The sequence below is a fragment of the Rhincodon typus genome, chromosome 8 (assembly GCF_021869965.1).
Source record: "Rhincodon typus isolate 14 chromosome 8, sRhiTyp1.1, whole genome shotgun sequence".
Lineage (NCBI taxonomy): Eukaryota > Metazoa > Chordata > Chondrichthyes > Orectolobiformes > Rhincodontidae > Rhincodon > Rhincodon typus.
Genome location: NC_063339.1, coordinates 50,738,558 through 50,765,468, shown reverse-complemented (window position 1 = coordinate 50,765,468; position 26,911 = coordinate 50,738,558).

Genomic DNA, 26,911 nt, shown 5'->3' with positions numbered 1-26,911 from the left:
TCAGCTTTCCTGCTCCTCTGATGCTGTTTGGCCTGCTGTGTTCATCCAGCTCTACACCTTGTTATCCCAGCCTATCCAGTCATCCTAGGGAATCTCCTCTGCACCCTCTTGAGTGCAATCATGTCCTTCCAATAGTGTGGTGACCAGAACTACATGCAATATTCCATCTGTGGCCTAATCAATATTTTGTGTGAAGTTGTAACAAGACTTCCGTGCTCCTATGGCCTGGATCATGAAGGCAAGCATGTCTTCTTCACCACTGGATTGACAACCATTACAATCTTCCTATGTGCCAGGTCTGACTCCAACCAGTGGGGAGTTTGCCCCTGATACTTAATGATTGCAGTTGTGCTAGGGCCCCTTGATGCCACATTCAGTCAAATGCAGCCTTGATGCAAAGGGCTGTCATTCTCACCTTACTTCTGGAATTCAGCTGTTTTGTCCATGTTTGAACCAAGGCTGTAATGAGATCAGGAGCTGAGTGGCCCTGGCGGAACCCAAACTGGGCGCCACTGAGCAGGTGATTGCTGAGCAGGAGCTGCTTGATAGCACTGTCGATGACACCTTCCATCACTTTACTTTGAGATTAGACTGATGGGACAGTAATTAGAACATAGAACATAGAACATAGAACATTACAGCGCAGTACAGGCCCTTAGGCCCTCGATGTTGCGCCACCCTGTGAAACCAATCTGAAGCCCATCTAACCTAAACTATTCCATTATCATCCATATGTTTATCCAATGACCATTTAAATGCCCTTAAAGTGGGCGAGTCTACTATTTTTGCAGGCAGGGCATTCCATGCCCTTACTACTCTCTGAGTAAAGAACCTACCTCTGACACCTGTCCTATATCTATCACCCCTCAATTTAAAGCTATGTCCCCTCATGCTAGCCATCACCATCCGAGGAAAAAGGCTCCCACTGTCCACCCTATCTAATCCTCTGATCATCTTGTATGTCTCTATCAAGTCACCTCTTAACCTTCTTCTCTCTAACGAAAACAGCCTCAAAACCCTCAGCCTTTCCTCATAAGACCTTCCCTCCATACCAGGCAACATCCTGGTAAATCTCCTCTGCACCCTTTCCAATGCTTCCACATCCTTCCTATAATGCGGTGACCAGAACTGTACGCAATACTCCAAGTGCGGCCGCACCAGAGTTTTGTACAGCTGCAACATGACCTCATGGCTCCGAAACTCAATCCCTCTACCAATAAAACCTAACATACTGTACGCCTTCTTAACAACGCTATCAACCTGGGTGGCAACTTTCAGTGATCTATGCACATGGACACCGAGATCTTTCTGCTCATCCACACTACCAAGAATCTTACCATTAGCCCAGTACTCGGTATTCCTGTTACTCCTTCCAAAGTGAATCACCTCACAATTTTCCGCATTAAACTCCATTTGCCACCTCTCAGCCCAGCTCTGCAGCTTATCTATGTCCCTCTGTAACCTACAACATCCTTCTGCACTATCCACAACTCCACCGACTTTGGTGTCATCCGCAAATTTACTAACCCATCCTTCTACGCCCTCATCCAGGTCATTTATAAAAAATGACAAACAGCAGTGGCCCCAAAACAGATCCTTGAGGTACACCACTAGTAACTGAACTCCAGGATGAACATTTCCCATCAACCACCACCCTCTGTCTTCTTACAGCTAGCCAATTTCTGATCCAAACTGCTAAATCACCCTCAATCCCATGCCTCCGTATTTTCTGCAATAGCCTACCATGGGGAACCTTATCAAACGCTTTACTGAAATCCAAATACACCACATCAACCGCTTTACCCTCATCCACCTGTTTGGTCACCCTCTCAAAGAACTCAATAAGGTTTGTGAGGCACGACCTACCCTTCACAAAACCGTGTTGACTATCCCTAATCAAATTATTCCTTTCTAGATGATTATAAATCCTATCTCTTATAATCCTTTCCAAAATCCTATCTCTTATAATCCTTTCCAATCCTATCTCTTATAATCCTTTCCAAAATTAGCTGGGTTGAATTTGCACTGCTTTTTGTTTACAGGCATACCTGAGCAATTTTTCTCATTTTTGGGTCAATGCCAGTTAGTGAGCAGCAAGTTCTGGAGCACAAGTCTTCAGTCCTATTGCCAGAATGTTTTCAGGGCTCATAGCCTTTGCAGTATCCAGTGCCTGCAACTGTTTGTTGATATCACATGGAATGAATCAAATTGGCTGAAGACTGTAATGCTGGAGACCATTGGAGGAGGCTGGGATGTGTTATCCACTCAGCACTTTTGACTGAAGACCGTTCCGAATGCTTCAGCCTTATCTTTTGCACTGATATGTTGGGATCTTCCATCATTGATAATGGGGACATTTGTTGAGCATCCTCCTCCAGTCAGTTGTTTAATTGTGCACCACCATTCACAATTGGATGTGACAGGGCTGCAGAGCTTAGACCTGATCCGTTGCTTGTAGGATCACTTAGCTCTGTCTATCACTTAAAGTTCATGTTGTTTGACATGCAAGTAGGCCTGTTTGGTAGCTTCAGCAGGGTTTTTGGTTATCCTCATGGCATGTCCTCCTGCTCTCTCCAACGAACCAGGGTGGATGGTAATGATTGAATGGTGGATATGCTGGTTACAGATTGTGCTGCAGAACAATTCTGTTGCTATTGATGGCCCACAGTGCCTCATGGATGCCCACTCTTCAGTTGCTAGATCAGTTTGATGTCTGTCCTATTTAACACAGTTACAGTGCCAAACAATACACTGGAGAAGTTAAGGTGGGACTTGGTCTCCACAAGGACTGTGCGTTGGTCACTTTTACAGAACTTGTCATGGAGAAAGGCAGGAAAGTGGAATTGTGGATATTCAAATCAGCCATGATCTTTTTGAATGGCAGAGCAGACTCAATTCACTGAATGACTAACTTCTGTTCCTATATGTTATGGTCTAGTCTGCATCTTGGCCTTCTGGGATTATTGACTAAGGCCATTTCAAGTGTGCCTCTCCGAGGCGTTATCTTACCTTCTGTCTTATATAATGGAGTACTGTTGAAGTACTAGTCTAGGTAAGTGAACAATTCAGAAAGTGTTGTGGGCCTGACCGACAGGATTGGAGGGATTTGTGTGAGTCAGAAAATGAATACATAATTTTGAAACCTTTATGTAAAGAATGGTGATTTACCCATTGATGATTGAACAGTATCTGGTTACATAGCAATCAATACTGATCTTGCGTAGATTACATTTCTCCAGGCATATCTTAAGGAGCCTGCAGAATTCTGAGAATACACAAAGCTGCATGAAATTCAACTTCCTGCCGATTTCATTTGATTATTAGAAAGCAAATTCCATGGTGAGCCATAAGTAAAACATCTCAAAAATAATTGAGAATAGGTCAGAATGCTTTTAGATTGCTGGAAATCACTAACTTTCAGCATCCACTGATTGACATGGATACTGCATTTGGATTTTACTGGAGTCATTTGATGTATTTTTCAATGTTTTAATGAGGCCTGCGCTTGTTACCAGCAGCCTCTTGAATCAAGATGCAATTAAAATCAGAATAGGTAGACTATTGAGCACTTGGAAGCCTTTCTTCCTGGTGAGAATTGTCATTTCATGATTTTCCATTTGCGTGTTTAAACCAGAAGGTACCTTGGTGGAATTCAGCCCCCGATGCTTTTCTTTCACTGTAAGTTCTATCTCAAGGGTGAATGCCAAATGACTTCAGCTGAAGAACAGAGGAAAATTTCACCTTCATTTGACTAACCTATAAATTTCAGCTGCGTTACTTGCCCCCTCCAACGTCAACCCCCCCTCACCAATTCTATAAGGCACAAGTTGTTTTTACACTTTCTTCCGCTCATAGAGATATGCTGACAGAAAAATACAATTCTTAACCACAAAATTATTTTTTATGACCCTTTAGAATCTGTACATTAGCACAATATAAAATGGGCATCAAATGTGACCAGAGTTCATCTATGATCTCTACAGCTTGTCAAGTGTTGAAATTTTTGATTATGTGTCATTGACTATCACAGTTGAATTCTTCAAATGTCAAGTCTGTTTCAATATGAGTGTAGTAAATCATTGGACTGTAAAGAAAATCAAATGAAGTGGCTTCGAGCAGATTGACTCGACTTGTTACTGTAAACTTGGACATGTGTATACAGATTTTGACATATTCACAACAGCTGAACAAATATAGATGTTATTGCCCTATTACTGGTTGGATCTTGCTACCTCTTGGGTAGAATTAGCAATTAACAAATGTACAGATGTCGAAAACATTCAGATTTTAAAACTCAGGCAAAGTTATTTCCCACCATGTATTTTGCAGATATTTAGAACCATCAGCTTTTCTTGTATGAGGGTCATTAAGACTTCCTGTCAGACAGTGAGACTTTACAAGTTTAATGCTTAAAGATTCTTTCATTTAAATTGCTGATGAGTTGACAATGTGCAGACAGTTATCATTTCCTTAACAAATCAGAAATACACAGTGAAAGGATACCAAAAGAAATGAATAATTAGAGTGGGAGAATTAATGCTAAGTCAGAACCTGTAACAGAATTGAAGAGACGTAAATAAGTAAATAGGATTTAAAAATACGGAAAAGAAAAGAGGAAATATTTGGAAAATACTTAACATTTTACACTAGTCTGAGTTATTAGGAGAGGCTGGATAGGCTGGGACCAGGTTTAGAGAATCATGAGGGGTATAGATAAGGTGAATAGCTAAGGTCTTTATCCAGGGTACAGGAGTCCCAAACTAGGGGACACAGGTTTAAGGTGAGAGGGGAAAGATTTAAAAGGGCCCTGAGGGGCAACTTTTTCACACAGAGGGTGGTGTGTATATGAACAAGCTGCCAGTGGAAGCGCTAGAGGTGAGTACAATTACAATATTTAAAAGACATTTGGACAGGTACATGAATAGGACATGTTTAGAGGTATATGGGGGCCAAATGCAGGTAAATGGGACTAGTTCAATTTAGGAAACTTGGTCAGCATGGATGAGTTGGGCTGAAAGGCCTGTTTCTGTGCTGTATGCCTCTATGACTCTATTGCTACGATACACAACAATTTAAGGTGAAAGAATAAAACCTCACACTCGTAATGTGTAATTTTTAGTCTCGGATGTAGTTTTGGCAGTAGTTAATATTCAGTGCATTGATAACTAATTTCCCATTATCTATAAGTCAAAGGGCAGAATGCTGGAAAATAGGATTAGATTTGGAGGGTGAGAGGCTAATTTACTTCAGTAGGCACATATGATAGGTTGAATGGTCTCTTTCTGTAATTTTTCTATGGTACTTTGTTGAAGGGGTTCTCAGTTTGGAATGGACAAGACTTTGCATTCCACTACCAGTTTCGTTCATGGCAAATGAAGCAATATCTTCTCATTCAATGCATTTCGATGGAAAGCCCAACAATGAGACATTACTTAAACAGAAATTGCTTGTGAAACTCACCAGGCCTGGCAGCATCTGTGGAGAGAAAGCAGAGTTAATGTTTTGGGTGCAGTGACCCTTCTTCAGAAAATTTTGCCCTCTCTTCTGTGTACTTTCACTTGGGACCTAGCTGTGCCTAGTGTCTAACTCCAGGCAAAAGGAAATAAATTGGAATTAGGAAAGGTCTAAAGGAGTGGGTGGTAGTCCTTCTATTGTGCTGAAACCTAGCCCTTAATACAAGAATTTTGAATTGAGCTCTGCGGAAGGGTCACCGGACCTGAAATGTTAACTCTGTTTTTTCCTTCACAGATGCTGCCAGACCTGCTGAGCTTTTCCAGCAACTTTGTTTTTGTTTCTGATTTACAGCATCTTCAGTTCTTTTGGTTTTACAAGAATCCTGACCCTAGGATCTAAGACTGAAACACAGCTTTCATGGCATATTACTGTTAGTTAAATTTTTCTCACAAATTAGTTAATATACTGTGCTGTTTGTCCACAGAACATATTGGATACAGGAAAACACATCATGCAGTAAAATATGACACCCCACTTGAGTATTCATAGTGAATAAATATTAGTAAAGAAATTACTTTTTTATGAGATTGGGAATAATTAAGCTGGCCATAGTATCAAAAGCTTGATACGAAAAATGTAGATTTAATTACCTCATTGCACTTTGGATCCTTGTCAAGTATTTAATTATGGAGACTCATCAATCTAGTCAATGCACAATGTGGTTTCATTTTTCTAACCCGTCAATTTGAAGCCAATTTAGTAAATGTAATATTATCAAATTGGTGACTTCTGCTTATGATAATTGGTCAGACATTTGAGAACTGAGTAACATTACTAATTTTTAAAGGATACCATTTACTGTTGGAGGACTGGAGGTAGGAAATCTAAAAATATCAAATTTCTCCTACATTAGTCTGCACAGTAAGTGTTGATCTTTTATAAGAACAAAAGAAGAGAAAATATTCAATTATAAATTTATAATATAAGCAGAAGCTGAAATTATTCTTAAGTCAGGAGATTTGGTGGCAATGAGCTCCAAATATAATTTCAGTGCAGTTAGAAATACATATCTATAGAATCAATACGACACTGAAAGTGGGCTATTGAAAAATACAAAAAATATGGTAAACTCTATGTAGAAAGACAAAACTGCCCCAGGACTTTATAGCCTAATTATGAACTCTTTCTGCAGAAGTCCCTGGTCATGTTAGAACATGGATGCATTGGGAAGTTAGACGTTTGTTGGGAATTTCTGGAGGTATTGACAGGTCAGAATTGCAATCCTCCATCAACACAAGTCAATAGTGTCATGCAGAGTTGGGGGTCAGGGATTCCTATTCCCCCAACTTCAAGGGAATCTAGCATAGAAATGGAGACTAATTTGTTCAGTGAAATTAAATATACCAGATCCAGATGATATAAATGGGACTGATAAGAAACTTTGGTCAGGGAGGCAGCCTCAATGCCTGAAGAAGTTGTATATCAGTCAGACATAGCATTAAAACATACATTCGGTGTTGATCTCTTTTTCTTTCTACAAGACTCTGTTTTTAATCTGTAAATCTAGGAGTAAATTCACTACTTATTTTTGCAAAACCATTACGCGAAGAGCAACATACATTTCAAATTCTAGTTCAGATTATTATAATTCTGTAAATGAAATCACTGTGTAATCTAGCCATGTTAACACTTCATGTCTATTGATTTGGTGTTGAAAGGTCAGAAGAAAGTCATACAGCACATAATGCTCATTTTATCTTGCCTGGGTGATGAGTGTAAAAATGGTAAATCAAAAATAGGTCCCAGATTGTAATAAACGAAAGTTGCTTTTAGCATTTTACAGTGTCCTCTGTAGATTGTTGTATTTGATAATTTCAAAAGTGGCTAATGTTACACTAAAATGCTTTAAAACCTTTTCCTGACATTGATATTATACATATGTTATGATGCCAACCATGACCAGTTTTATAGTTTGTGTCATTAGCTGCCAAAACCCCTTCCTTGAACTGTGTCTCATGATATAATTGGTTTCCAGTGGCAGAGGAAATCATCTAGTGAGTCTTAATGAAAACAGGCTGTTGTTTTAAACAAGTTGGAGTTTGTTGTGAGACATAATACAGTGTGGAGCTGGAGGAACACAGCAGGCCAGGCAGCATCAGAGGAGCAGGAAGGCTGACATTTCGGGTCTGGACCCTTCTTCAGAAAAGTTGGTTGTGTGATTGTATTCGGTTACAAGTTACTTTAGTAGGTTGGACATCGTTATTAAGACTATGGGCAGATGTCTAGATGATAGGTCCATCTTTTTAGGATCCTAAATTGGTCTGACTTTCCCCAACCAAGTTCTTATGATATCGTAGTGGATCCAGGTGAATGTCATCTCCAACCTTAAACCTTTCAGAACCATTGCCTCAGCTAACAGATGTGATTACTTCTAATATTTTTAAAAAATCAAATACCATTCATTTGGACAAACGTTTAGGGAAAAATTGGATGAAGTCTGAAAATTGCATGGGGTTGATGATTTCTGATAATTCCCACCCACTCATTTGATGCAGACACAATCAAACTTTATACTGCCTCTTCATTTATGTACTTGCATCATACAGTCAGAAAAAGTGTTGAGTGGTTTTCATAACTTTCATAACTTCACCTCAGCCTCACATATTTGGCACTGTTGCAAGCCTCACACCCACATGTGTTCCTTGCATACGCTGCCAACTATTCAACCCCTGACAGTTATATTCCCCAAATAGACCGCACCATATGCACTGACAGGCTCCCCATCTGAACACAATAGCAGCTGGAGGTGGTCACAGGTACATGTGCTCACTCTGATGGACAGGTACAGTGTTCATCATTGCTGGAACATTTATGATTAAGACCATGGGCAGCAACAGGGCTGAAGGGATGAAAATGGCTGGTTGATTATAATTCTCATTCTTACATGCCATATCCCCTCATCGCACAATCGCAGCTAACTCTCAGGTTGCCTGTGATGTCAGCCCGTTCTACTTGCTTTTCCTCCTTCCACTCATTATAAAGCCTTTCTCCTTTTAGATACCCAAGAACCAGCACCGATCAGATAATGACACAGCATCATAAAGTGGAAGAGGGAAAAAAAAGACAGATAATGATGAAACACTCAATCACACATTCAAAGCCACGAACTTTGATTCTGCAATTCACTACTTTAAAAAGTGGCCTAAAAAACAAAAAAAAACTGCATTTGCCGAGTCACTATGACATGAATGCCATGAGCAAAGGGGAAACGATAGTACAGTTGTCAGCTTCCAGAAGGCGAGTCATCCCTGGACTCTGTTCAAGGGTGTCAGGTGAGGGATTTGATGGAATAGCACACAACTAAAGGCAGATAGATGTCCACATTGGTATTACCTCTATTTGTATATAAGTTTGAATACACAATGAAATGTGTGATGCATTGGGAAGCCAGACAGAAAGGCTGTGTGTTGCAATGTTATATCAAGACTGTACAGCAAGCAATAGTATTGCCTTAAAGCCAGTGAACAGGTATCTTATGTTATACACTATAAACTATAAACAGAGTTGGATCAAAAATAAAATTTCCAGAAGCCTTTTGTCCAATTGTGTTTGAATGTCAGCAGGCGTCACTGATGACATTTCCCATTCATTAGCGTAACGTGATTCAACAGTCATCTTACACTGCAGTCAATGTGAAGGAGCATGGAGGGGTCCAGCAGCAATTTGCACAGGGCTTTGTACAAAGCTTAGAACTCATCCTCTCTGGTGTTGAAGTACTGGCCAGCTCCATGAGAACACTTGTAGATCCAAACTTGATGCAGAGTTTGAGAGGCAAAGTCATGGAAGCTGAATTTGTTATCATGCAGACACAGACTGCTGCTGTTATGATTGTGGATATCAGCGCTCAATGGGACTCACAGGCTCTAACAGCAGCCAAGTACTCTGCCCAGCATTCTATCCTCGAACAGATTGCCTAGTTTGCTGAAGAACAGGGGAGTGGCCATGGCTCCAGGTAGCACAAACCCACTGTTTACCCTCAGGATGACAAGATTCATCCTCCCATCTCTGCTCCTCCACCAATACTTGTGCTGTTGCCTGTGAGTTTGCAGTTCACTCTTTTGCTACCTATGCTCAGGTGCTGCAGTCCAAAATGTTTCCTTTAGGCCTGAAAGGTCATCTACAATCTTCTCCTGAAAGTCAAATGCCTTCCATTAGCTTTGTTGTAGTCAGTGGGAAAACACTGCATGGAATGGAGAACTTTTAGGTCAGGCTTGTGTATGGAGGCCAATTCATGGGTCCATATTTGGACATTCTGAATTGACCCACAGGCAGACAAATAAGGCTTGACAAAAAATTGGCCAAACTAAATTAAAAAGCAGCCAGTAGCTCTCAGCCACTGAGAACAGGAGAAACCAAGACCAAATAAATTACGAATGTTCGAGAGGAACCAGTTACAACCAGCCCAATGGTTAAGTATTGGAGAAGTGTCGATAAGATATTCTAGCATCTTGACTTGCCTGAGTGTGTGCACTTTACACCTTCCAGCATGGCAATAGTGAAGGGTGTTTGTGCGACCCCATTGGATGATTTGAGTCCAGCTCATGAGTGCATTGGCAAAGGCGACAGAACATTCTGGAAAGTCAGGGTGAGGGGAAATGAAAGCATAACCTTGGATGCCGCCCCCTTAGCAAAGACCCAACGGGATCCAGCAGTGGAGCTCTGATCACCTGGAAAGAGAGAAAAAGAGATACAGAGAGAGAGAAGATCGGCTCTAACCCTTGTGAGGCCCACCTTTGCGGAAGACAGCGAACCCTACGTCATAGAGGAAGGAGATTCCAATGGCCCAGCTGAAACACACGGATCATTGAGGGTAATATCCTTTCTCAGATGGACAAAGCTTGATAAAGATCAAATACTGTGGGAATTTGGGAAATGCTCATATGATGTTTTTAACAAGGAAAATTTTGTTATTTAAATCATGCTGCACTGCAAACTGATTTCTTTATCTTTCTCACTGACAAGAGCACTTGGGTAAAGATTTTTTTAAATACTTAAACTGGTTGAAGTGTCCAAAGCATGAACAACATGAAATTCTGGCACAGTCTTCCTCAGAATGCGCTGTTTGTAATTGAGGTTTATCTTTGCTTTTAGATGCAGTGCCCACAAAGCAAAGTATGTGCAGTTAATGGCATCCTTTATGATAGGGAAGCTTACAAAACTGATGGAGCTGCATGCTCATTCCACCTGCTCTTCTCAAACTCAGGCGAGCATAATGTATTCCTGGATAATAGAGTCCGTGACTTGTCTTACATAGCAGTAGACAACAAGGTTGGCACAGTGGCACGGTGATTCAGTGGTTAGCACTGCTGCCTCACACCGCCAGGAACCCGGGTTTGATTCCACCCTCGGGCAACTGTCTGTGTGGAGTTTGCACATTCTCCCCATGTCTGCATGGCTTTCCTCCAGGTGCTCTGGTTTCCTCCCACTGTCCAAAGATGTGCAGGTTAGGTGGATTGGCCATGCTAAATTGCCCATAGTGTTCAGGGGTCTGGGATGTTCTGAGGGCCAGTGTGGACTTGTTGGGCCAAAAGGCCTGTTTCCACACTGTAGGGATTCTATAATCTAAAAAAAATCACATAAAGATATGGAAAGTACTGGAAGATCAGTTGCATGTTTTTTTTTCTTTTATTCATTAATGGGATGGGGGCATTGCTGGCTCTGCAGCATTTATTGCCCATCCCTAATTGCCCAGAGGGCAGTTCAGAGTCAACCACATTGCTGTGGGTCTGGAGTTACATGTAGGCCAGACCATGTAAGGATGGCAGTTTCCTTTCCTAAAGGACATTAATGAACCAGATGGGTTTTTCCCAACAATCAGCAATGGATTCATGGTCATCATTAGATTAATTCCAGATATTTATTGAATTGAAATTCCACAATCTGCCAAGGTGGGATTTGAACCCTGGTCCCCAGAACATTATCCAGGTCTCTGGATTAACAGTCCAGCAATAATACTACTAGGCCATCACCTCCCTGAAAGAGGAGATTCAAGTTTAGAATTTATCACTTAGAATTGAAGTCTTATAGGCAAAAGTTGCAAGAATCAATAGATCGATTTATCAGTAGATGCTGTAACTAGTGCAATGTATGTGACTTCACAGTTTTTAATTATCAGCGAGGATAATGGAGTCGGTGATTAACTATCAAACACCTATTGAAGCTTTTCAAAAAGACTTGTTGAATGGCACGGAATACAATGTCATTATCTGCCATGTAGGTCAGCTAACAGGCATTAGCTACCATGTAGGTCAGCACACAGACGGTAGTTTATTTATGTGCGATCTTCTGGTAGTCTAGATCTGAGACATCTAAGCCTCAGCTGAAAGAGACGCCCAAAACATTCTGACACTGGAGGAGTTGAATCTCATGTTTATAGGAGCCACTCTTTTTCTCCCTGCTGGACATCAAACATGAATGTTTCTGAATATCCTTAGCCACAGTATCTCAGGAAGTCACTACACTCTCAACAGCATTTAGAAGATAGATTCCAGAGACCACCATAACTTATTTGTCAGTCAAAATCTGTTCCAACAACATATGGACAGAATTATTGAAAATATGCCTGGTTATATTTTCATAGTAAGTGGCACTGGAATAATTCCGAGAATTATGCAAATGTTGTCATATGACCACAGGCATTAGGCCCTTTGCACTGTAGCACCCAAGGCTTTGTCTGTGGTTGCTCTGTATTCTAGATGACACAGAGAGCTAGGGGTCAGGTTCATTATTCCTTGAAAGTGGCGCCACAGGTAGACAGGATGATAAAGAAAGAGTTTGGCACGCTTGCCTTCACCAGTCAGAGCATTGAATGCAGGTGTTGTGATGTCATGGTACAGCTGTACAAGACATTGGTAAAGCCACATTTGGAGTAATGTGCACAATTCTGGTCGCCCTACCATAGGAAGGATGTTATTAAACTGGAAACGGTGCAAATGAGATCTAGAAGGATATTACTGAGTCTAAAAGTTTTGAGTTATAAGGAGAGGCTGAATAGGCTGGGACTTTGTTCCCTGGGGCGTAGAAGGCTGATAGTTGACCTTATAGAGGTTTATAAGATCATGAGGATCATAGACAAGGTTGTTTCCCCAGGGTAGGGGAGTCCAAAACTAGGGAGCATTGGCTTGAGGTGAGAGGGGAAAGATTTACAAGGGACCTGAGGGGTAACTTTTTCATACAGAGGGTGGTGCATGTATGGAATGAGCTGCCAGAGGAAGTGGTAGAGGTGAGTAAAATTACAACATTTAAAAGACATTTGGATAGGTACGTGGAGAGGAAAGGTTGAGAGGGATATGGGCCAAATGCAGGCAAATGGGATTAGTTCAGTTTAGCAAATCTGGCTGGCATGGACGAGTTGGGCCGAAGGGCCTATTTCCGTGCTGTATGACTCTATGGCTCTGATAGATTAGCTGTCATTACACCCACTAGAGGTCTTCAAGTGAGCAGTATTCATGCACCTATTTGTGTCACATTTAGATGATACAAGAATACGTTATGGAATTGGGATTTTTACAAGAAAGAAAAGAACAAAGAAGAAATTACAACCTTAGAAACTTGAAGGTCAACAGGCAGCTACAAACAAAATGTAACAGCAATCTGTAAGCTCCACAGTACAGAATGTAGAGGTAAATAGGATTTCTTTCAAAACTGAGTATACCTGAGTCAGCCTAATTCATGCAGACAGTCAGCTAATTCAAAATCACCCTCTCTAAAGGCAATTTCCAATTTGAACTTCATGCTGAACTAAGAGAAAGTATGCCTCCATTCACACAATAATATGAAAAAAATGGGTTGCACTCAAAAACTGTACAGAGATCACAGAATAAACCCCAAAACAAATTTCAAGTCAGGAAATAGAAAGGACAGTGCTCAAAGCACAAGACTGAAGTCAGTGTGACAAAGGGGAAGAGTAGGCAGAAAGCAGATGATGAACACAAAGGGACAGGTGGTCTGAGGTGCATTTGTTTTAATGTGAGAAGTGTAGTAGGTAAGGCAGATGAACTTAGGGCTTGGATTGGTACCTGGGAGTATGATGTTATTGCTATGACTGAGACTTGGTTGAGGGAAGGGCAAGATTGGCAACTAAATGTCCCAGGATATAGATGCTTCAGGCGGGATAGAGAGGGAGGTAAAAGGGGTGGAGGAGTTGCATCACTGGTCAAAGAGGATATCACAGCTGTGCTGAAGAAGGGCACTATGGAGGACTCGAGCAGTGAGGCAATATGGGCAGAGCTCAGAAATAGGAAGGGTGCGGTAACAATGTTGGGGCTGGACTACAGGCCTCCCAACAGCGAGCGTGAGATAGAGGTACAAATATGTAGACAGATTATGGAAAGATGTAGGAGCAACAGAGTGGTGGTGATGGGAGATTTTAATTTTCCAAACATTGACTGGGATTCACTTAGTGTTAGGGGTTTAGATGGAGCAAAATTTGTAAGGAGCATCCAGGAGGGTTTTATGGAGCAGTATGTAAATAGTCCATCTCAGGAAGGGGCCATACTGGACCTGGTGTTGGGGAATGAGCCCGGCCAGGTGGTTGAAGTTTCAGTAGGGGATTACTTTGGGAATAGTAATTACAATTCCCTAAGTTTTAAAATACTCATGGATAAAGACGAAAGTGGTCCTAAAGGAAGAGTGCTGAATTGGGGAAAGGCCAACTGTAGCAAAATTCGGCAGGAGCTGGGGAATGTGGATTGGGAGCAGCTGTTTGAGGGTAAATCCACATTTGATATGTGGGAGGCTTTGAAAGAGAGGTTGATTAGAGTGCAGGACAGACATGGCCCTATGAAAATGATGGACAGAAAGGGCAAGATTAGGGAACCATGGATGACAGGTGAAATTATGAGATTAGCAAAGAGGAAAAAGGAAGCATACATAATGTTTAGGCGACTGAAAACAGACGAAGCTTTGGAAGAATATCGGAAAAGTAGGACCAATCTGAAACGAGGAATTAAGAGGGCTAAAAGGGGTCATGAAATATCTTTAGCAAACAGGGTTAAGGAAAATCCCAAAGCCCTTTATTCATACATAAGGAGCAAGAGGGTAACTAGAGAAAGGGTTGGCCCACTCAAGGACAAAGGAGGGAAATTATGGGAGGAGTCAGAGAAAATGAGTGAGATTCTTAATGAGTACTTTGCGTCAGTATTCACCGAGGAAAGGGACATGATGGATGTTGAGGTTAGGGATAGCTGTTTGATTACTCTAGGTCAAGCCGGCATAAGGAGGGGGGAAGTGTAGGGTATTCTAAAAGGCATTAGGGTGGACAAGTCCCCAGGTCCGGATGGGATCTATCCCAGGTTACTGAGGGATGCGAGAGAGGAAATAGCTGGGGCCATAACAGATATCTTTGCAGCATCCTTGAGCATGGAGGACTGGAAAATTGGTAATGTTGTCCCCTTGTTTAAGAAGGGTAGCAAGGATAATCCAGGTAATTATAGACTGGTGAGCCTGACGTCAGTGGTGGCGAAGCTGCTGGAGAAGATACTGAGGGATAGGATCTATTTACATTTGGAAGAAAATGGGCTTATTAGTGATAGGCAGCATGGTTTTGTGCAGGGAAGGTCATGTCTTACCAACTTGATAGAATTCTTTGAGGAAGTGACAAAGTTGATAGATGAGGGAAGGGCTGTAGATGTCATATACATGGACTTCAGTAAGACGTTTGATAAGGTTCCCCATGGTAGGCTGATGGAGAAAGTGAAGTTGCATGGGGTCCAGGGTGTACTAGCTGGATGGATAGAGAACTGGCTGGGCAACAGGAGACAAAGAGTTGTAGAGGAAGGGAGTTTCTCAAAATGGAGAACTGTGACCAGTGATGTTCCACAGGGATCCGTGTTGGGACCACTGTTGTTTGTGATATACATAAATGATCTGGAGGAAGCTGTAGATGGTCTGATTAGCAAGTTTGCAGATGACACTAAGATTGGTGGAGTAGCAGATAGTGAAGGGGACTGTCGGAGAATGCAGCAGAATATGGATAGATTGGAGAGTTGGGCGGAGAAATGGCAGATGGAGTTCAATCCAGGCAAATGCGAGGTGATGCATTTTGGAAGATCCAATTCAAGAGCGAACTATATGGTAAATGGAAAAGCCCTAGGGAATATTGATGCACAGAGAGATCCAGGTGTTCAGATCCATTGTACCCTGAAGGCAGGTGGATAGAGTGGTCAAGAAGGCATACGGCATGCTTTCATTCATCGGACGGGGTATTGAGTAGAAGAGTTGGCAGGTCATGTTGCAGTTGTATAGGACTTTGATTCGACCACATTTGGAATACTGCGTACAGTTCTGGTCGCCACATTACCAAAAGGATGTGGATGCTTTGGAGAGGGTCCAGAGGAGGTTCACCAGGATGTTTCCTGGTATGGAGGGCGCTAGCTATGAAGAGAGGTTGAGTAGATTAGGATTATTTACATTAGAAAGACGGAGGCTGAGGGGGGACCTGATTGAGGTCTACAAAATCATGAGAGGTATGGACAGGGTGGATAGCAAGAAGCTTTTTCCCCAGAGTGGGGGACTCAATTACTAGGGGTCACGATTTCGAGGTGAGAGGGGAAAAGTTTAAGGGAGATATGCGTGGAAAGTTCTTTACACAGAGGGTCGTGGGTGCCTGGAACGCGTTGCCAGTGGAGGTGGTAGAGGCGGGCACGAAAGCGTTATTTAAGATATATCTAGACAGATACATGAATGGGCAGGGAGCAGAGGGATACAGATCCTTGGAAAATAGGCGACAGGTTTAGATAGAGGATCTGGATCAGCGCAGGCTTGGAGGGCCGAAGGGCCTGTTCCTGTGCTGTAATTTTCTTTGTTCTTTGTTCTTTGCATAAAGTTAAATATAAAGTAAAAAGACAACAGGACAGCAGAAGAAAGAATACCAAAGCCCTCAACATGAACTGGAATAGTGCCATACTCCTAACTGAGTTAAACTTTTACAAACAAAGGATGCAGTAGTACTTGACTTAGACATTCTATAAAGTGTTAATTGGTAAGAACGGGTTGCACAAACTGAATGGATCAGGCTTATCTGCAGAAGAGTCCCAGCCTATTCAGCCTCTCCTTATAACTCAAAACTTTTAAACATATGACAACATTTGCACAATGAACAAAAGTAGGCCACTGTGCCCTTTGAGCTTGCTCCAGCATTCAATACGATTATGGTTGATCTGATTTGAACCTCAACTCTACATTCCTGCATATCCCTGATAATTTTTCATCCCCATGATAATCAAAAATCTATCTATCTATGTCTTAAAAATATTTTAAAATTCTGCAAACAGTGCCTTTTTAGGAAGTGCACTCCAAATTCTCACAATCCTCTGAGAGGAAAACATTTCCTCATCTATTTTAATTTTAAACTGTGACCCCTAGTTTTAGATTCTTCCTCAAGATGAACCATCCTTTCAATGTCCAGCTGGTCAAGTGCCCTCTGGGTCTTATATGTTTCAATAAAGTCACCTCTGACTCTTTCTAATCTCCAAGAGGATACAGACCGAGCCTGCCTCGTCCTTCACCATAAGGTAACCCGAAGCATCATCTGTTCATTTGTATGCTCGGCTTTTTGAAAGAACACATACAAGCCAGATTCCCAGGCCTCAGGAAACCAGACAGCTATATGGAGTTCAGAACAGCCAAATGTTCAGGGTTTATGGTGCTGCTTGTGAATGAAAAGAAGCAGGAGTGCTCACCCCACATTCTCCTGTTTTGACACTCCATATCAATATAATTTGTACTTTTGAGTTAACATGCAATAAACTCCATTTTGTTTAAGAGGGTCTTCACGTTAGACTAGATTATTGTTTCCCTCCACCATAACGGACCAGTGGGCCCATTGATTCCGACCTCAAAAGCAGTGGTGGCAGCAAACGCACCAGGTTGGGAGCAGTAGTGCAGACAGCCACAAAAGATGTGATAGCCTGCTATAGGAAAGATATTGTTAAACTTGAAAGGGTTCACTAAAGATTTGCAAGGATGTTGCCAGGGTTGGAGAGTTGAGCTATAGGGAGAAGCTTAATAGGCTGGGACTATTTTCCCTGGAGCATTGGAGGGTGAAGGGTGACCTTATAGAAGTTTATAAAATCATGAGAGGCATTTGTAGGATGAACTGTCAAGATCTTTTCCCCAGGGTAGGGGAGTCCAAAACTAGAGGGCATAACAGGTTTAAGGTGAGAGGGAAAAGATTTAAAAGGGACCTAAGGGGCAACGTTTTCACGCAGAGGGTGGTGCGTATATGGAATGAGTTGCCAGAGGAAGTGGTGGAGCCTGGTACAATTATAACATTCAAAAGGCATCTGGATGGGTCCATGAATAGGAAGGGTTGAGAAGGATATGGCTCAAATGCCGTAAATGAAACTAGATTAATTTAGGATATCTGGTCAGCCCATGTGAATTGGACCGAAAGGTCTGTTTCCATGCTGTACAACTCAATGACCCGATAACACAGTGTGGAGCTGGAGGAGCACATGTGGTGTATGTGGTACAGGCAACTGCTGAGAAGGGAAAACTAATGTCAAGAGGTCTAGGATATGTCCAAGAACAGCTCCTCCCATTCCTGCAGCTCCACACTGTGTTATCTCTGACTCCAGCATCAGCAATTCTTACTATCTCTGTGACCCGATGATGCTGGCAACAGTGATGGCCTGAGCACTCTTCAGGCACAGCTTTAAGAGTCTTGTGGACAGTCCAAAATAGGAAGAGCTAAACATCTAAGAAGCCAACAGAAGAAAATCTTATGGCAAGATTCAACAAAACAGAACCCTCAGTCAATTATAAAGATTTCGTCAGACCTGATGAAAAGTGGTGCAGCAAGAGAGGGTATGGAATTCCTTGGAGCCAGATTCTTAGTCACTCCAAGGTAGTTACAGATCGCGTCAGGTACTGGTGATCTGTAGGATCGGTCAAGGAAAAATTTCACAAAATACTGCAAAATTACAAGCTGGGAAAGCTAGCAGTAAAAGGAAAGCAAAATAGTTACAACTGAGGTTGAGCATCGCTGCTCTGGTGAGCAGATATCACAGGGCATGGCTACAGTTAGGGAAATCAAGGATCACAGAAGCAATTCAAAATGCAGTTACAGATATCGCAAAGCTAGAATTATAGCGATAAAGAGGCAAATGAGAAGGTCAAGCAGACAAAGGCTAATGGCAACAGAAAATTAGGAAGCTTTCTTAACATTGTAGAAAAGGTGCAAGATCTATCATTGAAACTGTGGTAAACGTTATCATTATAGAGTCATACAGCATAGAAACAGCCCTTCCATACTGAAACTGCAAACTCTAGAATCAAAAACCATGAAAGAAGTGGGGATTAATATTAGAGCTACAGTTACAACAGGAATCAGCCAGAACTTACTGTGATTAAAGCAGATGACATTATTAAAGCCAGAGGCAATGGGATTCATTCAGCAAAACCATTAAGGAAATGGCAAAACACTTGGGTCTAGGTCCAAAACGTCAGCCTTCCTGCTCCTATGATGCTGCTTGGCCTGCTGTGTTCATCCAGCTCTACACCTTGTTATCTCAGATTCTCCAGCATCTGCAGTTCCTACTATCTCTGAAGGAAATGGGAATCTTTTATTTAGGTCAAAAATAAAGGGATTCATCTGGAGAAGCTGAAAATAAGGTGAAATCCTCCATTTTACCCGAAAAGGGCATGAATCCTCAATTTTGAGTAATGAATAAACTGCATTATATTTCCAAGACATGATAATGTGTGACTTGGAAGAGTATTTGGAGGTAGTGCTGTCACTATATATTGTGATGGATTTAAATCTGATACTGAGGTGATTCATATGATGCAAGTTCAAGCAGAGAATTTCTTTTCCCTATCTTCCCAGGAAAAACCTTCAGTATGAGTGACAGAGATTATACTAGGTGTGAAGCAGTTCTTAAGTAACAGAACTGGGGAAATTAACATGGTGGTTTCACCAATATTGCAATCACTATGGCTGAAAAGAAAGACCAAGCTAATGAACAAGTTAAAGTAAAGACATAAAGTCAAAGCAGATACTTTAAAAGAGATTTACTGGTCAGATTGAGAATAAAAATGTGCTGACACAGATTGAAGATGTGGTGCATACAACTGCTGAGAAGGGAAAACCAATGTCTAGAGGTCTAGGATATGGCCAAGAAAAAGTTACTAGATTCAGAAATCCAGCATGTTGCAAAGAAGAATACTGCAAGAATAGAAATCACCCATTTCAATAGGATAGTTATCATTTGTGTAGGAAATAAGTGAGATTAAATGTCATCCAGATATTGTAATGGGCCAATTGCCAAAGATATTCCCCACAAAGGAAATCTGAGACATCATGATGAAAAAAATTGTATGTACAAACATAGTTTGGGGGAAGATGTTGTGTAAAGGTAGAAAGATCTGAAAGGGTTAATCATGAGGAATGCCTTAAGCACTACCCAATATAATGATGCTATATGGAACCAGGAGAGAAACCTCAACACAGTGAGGGCCACCATCCATTTCTTCCTCATTGGGCCTGAATTTTATATATATTTGGCTAAGTCTGAATTTAATTGCGTTTTTTGGAAGGCTTTTCATCGTGAGATCTAGTGAGTTCTTTCACATATCTTGGCAAACTCACCGCATTCACCTTTTACACCAGCCCGATGACATCTGTCATGTCAGATTTCAGCACCATATTACCAGGAACTATTGCCAGAATAATTCACCATTCAGCGAATATTTGACATAAGACCAGCATCCCATGCCATCTTTAAAAGGCCATTGTGAACCAGGACGAACATTGGTATTTAGAAAGTGCCATGCACAGTCAAGAAAGTTTTCTGAAGATGTCTGGGAAGGGGAAGATAACAGTGCAATTTTCCAACAGGGATCAGAAGATCCTGGCCAATGGGGTGGTACCTTTTTTTCCAGAGAGCCAGAGCAGAAGGCACACCACCAGACCTGGCAGCCTGGTCTAAGTTTGCTAATTAGGTCAGCGGCATCTCACCAGTGTTGGGAAACAGCCATCAGTGCTTTAAGAAGGCCAGAATAAATGCCTCATATCTCACACAGTCTGTCTCTGCTATTGCGCACATCACCCACCAAAGCTTATTCTCTGCCAATCTCCATATTGCCTGCACTATCTTTGCTCAGACACTCTCACAACCCAGCAAACCTCCACATCACTCACTCTTCATGGCCTCTGCACTGCTTCCTCACTCCCTCAGAACATCTCACCAGCTTTTGATGAGCACTCATAGTGCCATGGAATCATACAACATGAAAACAGACCCTTCAGTCTAACCAGGCCACACCGACCATGTCTAAGACTGGTCCCAACTGCCTGTGCTTGGCCATATCCCTCCAAACCTCTCCTATTCATGAACTTATGCAAATGTTTTTTAAACATTGTAACTGTACCTGCATCCATCACTTGCTCTGGCAGTTCATTTCTCATATGAACAACTCTCTGTGTAAAAAAATTTGCCCCTCATGTTCTTTTTAAATCCTTATCTTCTCAGCTTAAAAATATGCTTCCTAGTTTTGAAGTCTCCCACCCTCAGGAAAAGACGCTTGTCATTCACCTTATTTATGTCCCTTATGATTTTATAAACCTCAATAAGGTCACCCCTCAACCTGCTACACTCCTGTGAAAAAATCGTCCTAGCCTATCCATTCTATTTTTCTATCTGAAACCCTCCATTCCTGGCAACATCCTGGTAAACCTTTTCTGAACCCTCTCCAGTTTAATAATATCCCTCCTAAAACAGGCCGACCAGAACTGCAGCCAGTACTCCAGAAGAGGCCTCACCAGTGTTCTATACAACCTTAACATGATGTCCAAACTCCAATATTCAAAGGTCTGAGCAATGAAGGCAAGCGTGCCAAATGCCTTCTTAACCATTGTCTACTCACAGGCATCCCAGCCACTTACACCTTACCAATCCCTTCCTTTCCTCCATTACAGGAGAAAACACTTCATATAACAGGGCAGAGGTGGGTGGAGGGTGCCCAACTTTAGGCTCCTCGCCCACGATGAGGACAAAATTCTGGACATTGCAGGATAAAACCAGGACTGCTCCTTCAGGGATGTTGAGACATCAATGTAAGTAAGTACCACTCTTCATTCCACTGCAACTCCTCACAGTAACCCTGCTGTCAATATCATTCATTACATATCACTGGCCTCAGAGCCTTCTCTTTCTTATGACTTGCACATAAACCCAGCACTTTCAACAACTCTATGGAGAAATACCCAGTATCCCTAAAAGCCAGCTCCTTGACCTCTGAGGAAGAGAGTATCAAGGTCTCAGAGTAGCATTAGCAAGGCAACATCCTGCATTCCCTCCAGCTCAGGTACTGACATCTCAGTGCGAACATTAGCCTTAGAGAATGTGGAAGCACAATCTAGAGAGCAGTTCCACAGCTGGGTGAGGTAAAAACACCCCAGTCCACTGCCAGAGACCAGGTAACTGCTCAGCCCCAGGCAGGAGGCGACCCTGTGGTGTCAACAATGTCCACGTGCACAGGGAGGAGCAGGAGCAGGCAGGCAGGTAGGGATGTGGGAAGCAATGGCCCTCATTGCTCAGAAGCTGCATCATCATGCAATAACTTGTCTGTTTCCAAGGACAAGTTGGCAGCTGCCGTGCAAAACCACGTCCAGACCCTCGGAGTCTATTAGAGAGGCACACAGACCTGTGCTCCATCATCCCAACCACTGGTCCTCAGGACCAAAGGCAAGGCAACTGGAGGACAGGCAACCTGTATGCACTCCAGGCCCTCTTCCTCATGAAGGGACAGGGCAGTGCCAGGCTGCACTCCCTCAGAGGAGGAACCACTTACATGTCCTTCAGAAATCTCCTCTCAGGACACTCCAAATGTGGTTAGCTCTCCACCTCCATCCTTGATGCCCATCTTTTATCCTAAGAAGTTCAGGCTGAAGATGGTCAACTTGCTTCTGGCAACAAGACCCTCAGCACGTCTGGTTCGTCCAGATTTATGTGACCCCAGACCAGCATCTGGAACCAATGTACTCAACTGCCAAGCAGACTCCCTCCACCTCAGCTGTGGAACCAGGGAGTAACAACAATGCAGTAGGAGGGATAGGAAGAAGGAAATCTATTTAAGCACTTTGGTGGCTTGAATGACAATGCACTACATGCCAATTTTCACCTTTCCATATGTTCCATTGATTTGACTTGACATCTACTTGTTTGTCTCTCTCCGTGTAGCTCTGAATTCCATTGCTCCAGCATGAGATATCACTTCATGGCCACAGATGTTGCTCAATGGATGGAGATCTATGCTGGGAGCTCACTGCATCTTCTAGCAGCAAGACGTACAAGGTTTATTCAGGGCGTTCAGTGCTGCTGACAACTTTGACCCTCCTCGCTCGTCCAACATCCTGTTTCTGTGTGTAAAAGTGTAGTTATGAATGAGTTGGTCAGCCTTATCTGTGGCTAAGAGGGGGCAATGCCTTAGAATGTCCAGGGAATATAGATCCTGTGGGAATGAGTTATGGGCAGTGCATGGGTCTGTGTGCAATGTTCCTTCCTTTTAAAAAACACTGTCATCAGTGGGGCTTAAGATCCCTTCCTCATAGGTTGAGAACTTACACCAGTTACTCTGAATGTGAGTGCTGCAATTTTCTTCCCAAATGTACAAGTTGGAGTTCCAGAATAATGGAAAGCAATCAAGTGTTCCTTGGCCACTGGTTTGCAGCCTCAAATGTCCAAATCCCTTTCCTGATAGCCTTTGCTGTGAATCCATTGGCTTCACAGCTCCCTGGGTGCTCACCTAAACCATCTACATGAGCCTGTACCTGCCCAACATTCCCCCACCATACCCCTCTGCCCCACCAGGCCCTGCCATTTGAGGTGACGATGCCAGTGCAATCATTCACTGAACCCCCTTGAAGCCAGACTACCAGACTACTTCTGACGCTGGACAACCGTCCCAGCCCCATTCTTTATCATATTGCTTTCCTTGAAGATATTGTTCACGCCCTTCACTATTGTCACTTTCCCACCCTCAACACTGCAGCCCTCAGTCCCAAAGACCAACTCACTGAACGTTACTTATGGGGCAATAGTCACTCTTTGAGCCTCACCCCTCTTTCTGCTTGGTTTCTGTTGGCGAAGCTGACAGACTGATGAAGGCTAACTTGTTTGAACATTCTAACCAGACAGGTCTCTGACTGGTGGCCATGCATCTCCCCAACAGCATTAGTCCTGCCACCTGGACTATGGAGCCATAGGACTGACTGTGATCCACTTTGTGGACTGAAGAGGCACTTACCCCACTGACTGAGATCAGCTCAAGCAGAAGATTAACTGCGACCAATCCCATGGATTGTTAGTGGTGGTTATCTTGATGTACTGTGTCGGGACTCCCTGAAAAACCAGTGCCTCCATGAATTTCAGTAAGGCCTATTCCCCTCAGACTTTGAGACATGGCTGCTTCCTTACTGTCCATGCAGTGTGTTTGCCATGTAAGCTGTTGGCGCATGATGCAGATGTGAGAGTGACCTAGCCCACTGCCATGTGATAAGCTGTATGTTCCCTAGGCTGAGGACAGCTGAGCAACAAGGAAAGCTGCCTGGTTGTGTGACTACTTTAAATGTCATGGCATGGCAAAATATGGCATGGATGGTGCAGGCATGCAATTATTTAAGGAAATAACCTCTTCCCATTAGACGAGGAAGTGTTTTTCTTTCTCTACCACACCAGACCAAATGGGGCTGTAGATCCCTAACTTAAATCAGGGTGGCAGCAAAACTACCCCATGGTAACCAATAGCAGAGAAAGCCACACAAAATGAGGTGGTCAGTGGTGAGGATTGCTTGTACAATAATTAGTATGTGTTCAGTATATCTCTTCCCTCAGGTCTCAGTTCAATGTGATTTGATATCTTATGACATAAATGATTCACATTCTAGCTGTTGACATGACTGCAATTAAATCATTTTTCTGCATTTAAGACTGGAATAGTCATTGTTCAATCCACAGGAAACAAAGGATATGTTCACTCCTGCATCTTTTTCTATGATTATATGGAATATTAGCTATTCAAAAATATCATTATTAAGACAGATATAACCTCAAATTCCTGATTTATCTTAATCAAAAGTGTAAGTTCTTCTCAATAAGACTTTGAGGAACATAACAATTGCTGCAGTATTTTAATTCTTTATATCTCTTGAATCACTATTCACTTTTAATTCAAAATATTGTCTTGTCACTAACTTTAATAATTCATCATCAAGGATTTTTTAAAAATTGCAAATGCCTTTCTTTTACATTTTGTAAAAAAAAATTCATGACAAATGTATCTCTTTAAAATGAAAGCCCAAATTTAACTTTAGTCAGCTTGTCCAACAAGATCTGTTGAAACCTAATTCTACTCATAGTTAATCTGTCATTGGACCAAAGCAAAAAAAATGTTTTCAGCATAGCTATGCAAAGTTCACACTGGCCTTGCTGGTGATTATAATCAAGTGTCACAGGAAATTAGTGCTGAAGATACTGGAAGTGAATATCGGGAGGGATTTTAAAATGAATGAGAGCTACACAAATTCAAATCCAACTGTAATGAGTTGCACCATCTTTTACTGAAATTGCTGCAACATTAATTATTTATTTAGTTTCACGTTTACCCAAAAAGCACTACTGTGATGCAGGCAAAGTTTCCTTTCTGTGTCACATGGATAAAACATTTATGGGTTAGAAATAGATTTTTTGTGCCTGTTTGACTTATTTCCAGCACACAGCCAAGCTGAGGCCCAGATCAATTTCTAATATTTTGATTATTATGACATTTTTAGATATTCCAGATAAATGAACTGAAATTGGTTTTAACTAGCATTATGTGAAAAGAAGTCACATTGTATTTGTAAGGAACCACCCATTCAACATAATTTTCAAAACATGTCCACAGTAAATTCACCTTTAGTGTTAACTGTACTCTGAAACTAATTAGTTCAAAGTTGCTTGGTAGCCAGAACAACCTTCTCTTGAGATATGAGCACATGACCACAGGCTGAAGGAAATAGTCAAAACCTATCAGCTCAGAACTGTGCTTGTATATTCAAATTTAACAGGGATAAAGTGGTCACCTGAAGATTCATTACTGCAAATGTCCTGTGTGTGTTCATTCTGACACGCTGACCATTTTAAAAAAAATCTGACGAAGTGGCTACGTCTAATTTAACACAAATCCTGATATTCTGAAAGAACACACCTATTTTCACTAATGTAACACAATGTTTCAACAAACTCACACTCACTTTGGCAGAGCCTCTTCTTGTATAAGTGTCATTTTGCCCACATCCCTGTGTTAAGAACGATAACATTGGTCTGTCATTAGCTTGTGAATAAATAAAAAAAATCATATGTTTATATACATCTAAGACAGTCAAAATAATGTGATATATGACTTTTAAATTCCTGTCACGATAATTTTTGAAAACAATATTAGCTTTCAATTTGAAATTGAATAGTTTTGAATGAATTTTAGTTTGTGTAACTTGGTTATATTCTGCTGAAATAATTAGCCTGCAGATTAGAATAAACAGGATGAAATCCAATGTTTGATATTATATTTTTATCCCATTCAGTATGTGATACCATCTTATGAAAAACTAAAAGCAGCCAAATTGTTCCTAATTCTATTGCCTGGAAATTAACCTGATGTGCTCACATTTAGTTTATTGGTGTAGTTTGTTGTCTGTCTCTACAATATAGATGCAAATTATTTCAGTGTGGAAATAGTGTTAAGAATAAGGCCCCTATGTTTAATTCCTTAGACCATAAAAAAAGATTGTTTGTGGAGAATAAGCAAGACTGGGTTTAGAAACTGAAATATTGAACAGGCGTAGTTGTGTGGATAATGACCAAGCAAATAACTTGATGTTACTTACCTTTGTGAAGATGACACAACTACACACTGGCATTGTATTCCACTGGCAATGACAAAGAAACATTGGGGATCCATTTGCAACCCCAGGAAATGAACATTCACTGGGGCCAAGTCAGCCCTGAGCCATCAATGTTATGGCAAACTGGAGCCAGTGAGCTGCAGACAGTCACCTTTACAGGATATACAACTGGTCAGATATATGTTAGTGAGATCTGCTTCTTGAAATGGTTTGCCACCACAGAGTTTGAAAGGTGTGCCTGTTGCTTCACTGTATGTCCACCTTCATTTTTAAAATTTCCTTAAATTTATCCTCACTAACATTTGCCAGCAGTGTGTACCATGTACAGGATGCACCACAGCATGTTGCCAATATTCTTTCTAGACCAACTTCCAAATCCATGATTGCTGCCATCCAGAAGTACAAGGGCAGCAAATGCATGGGAACACCATTGCCTGCAAGGTACTCTCCAAATCAGACCTCACCCTGACTTGTGAATATCTCTGTGTTTTTTCACTGTCACAGGTTTAA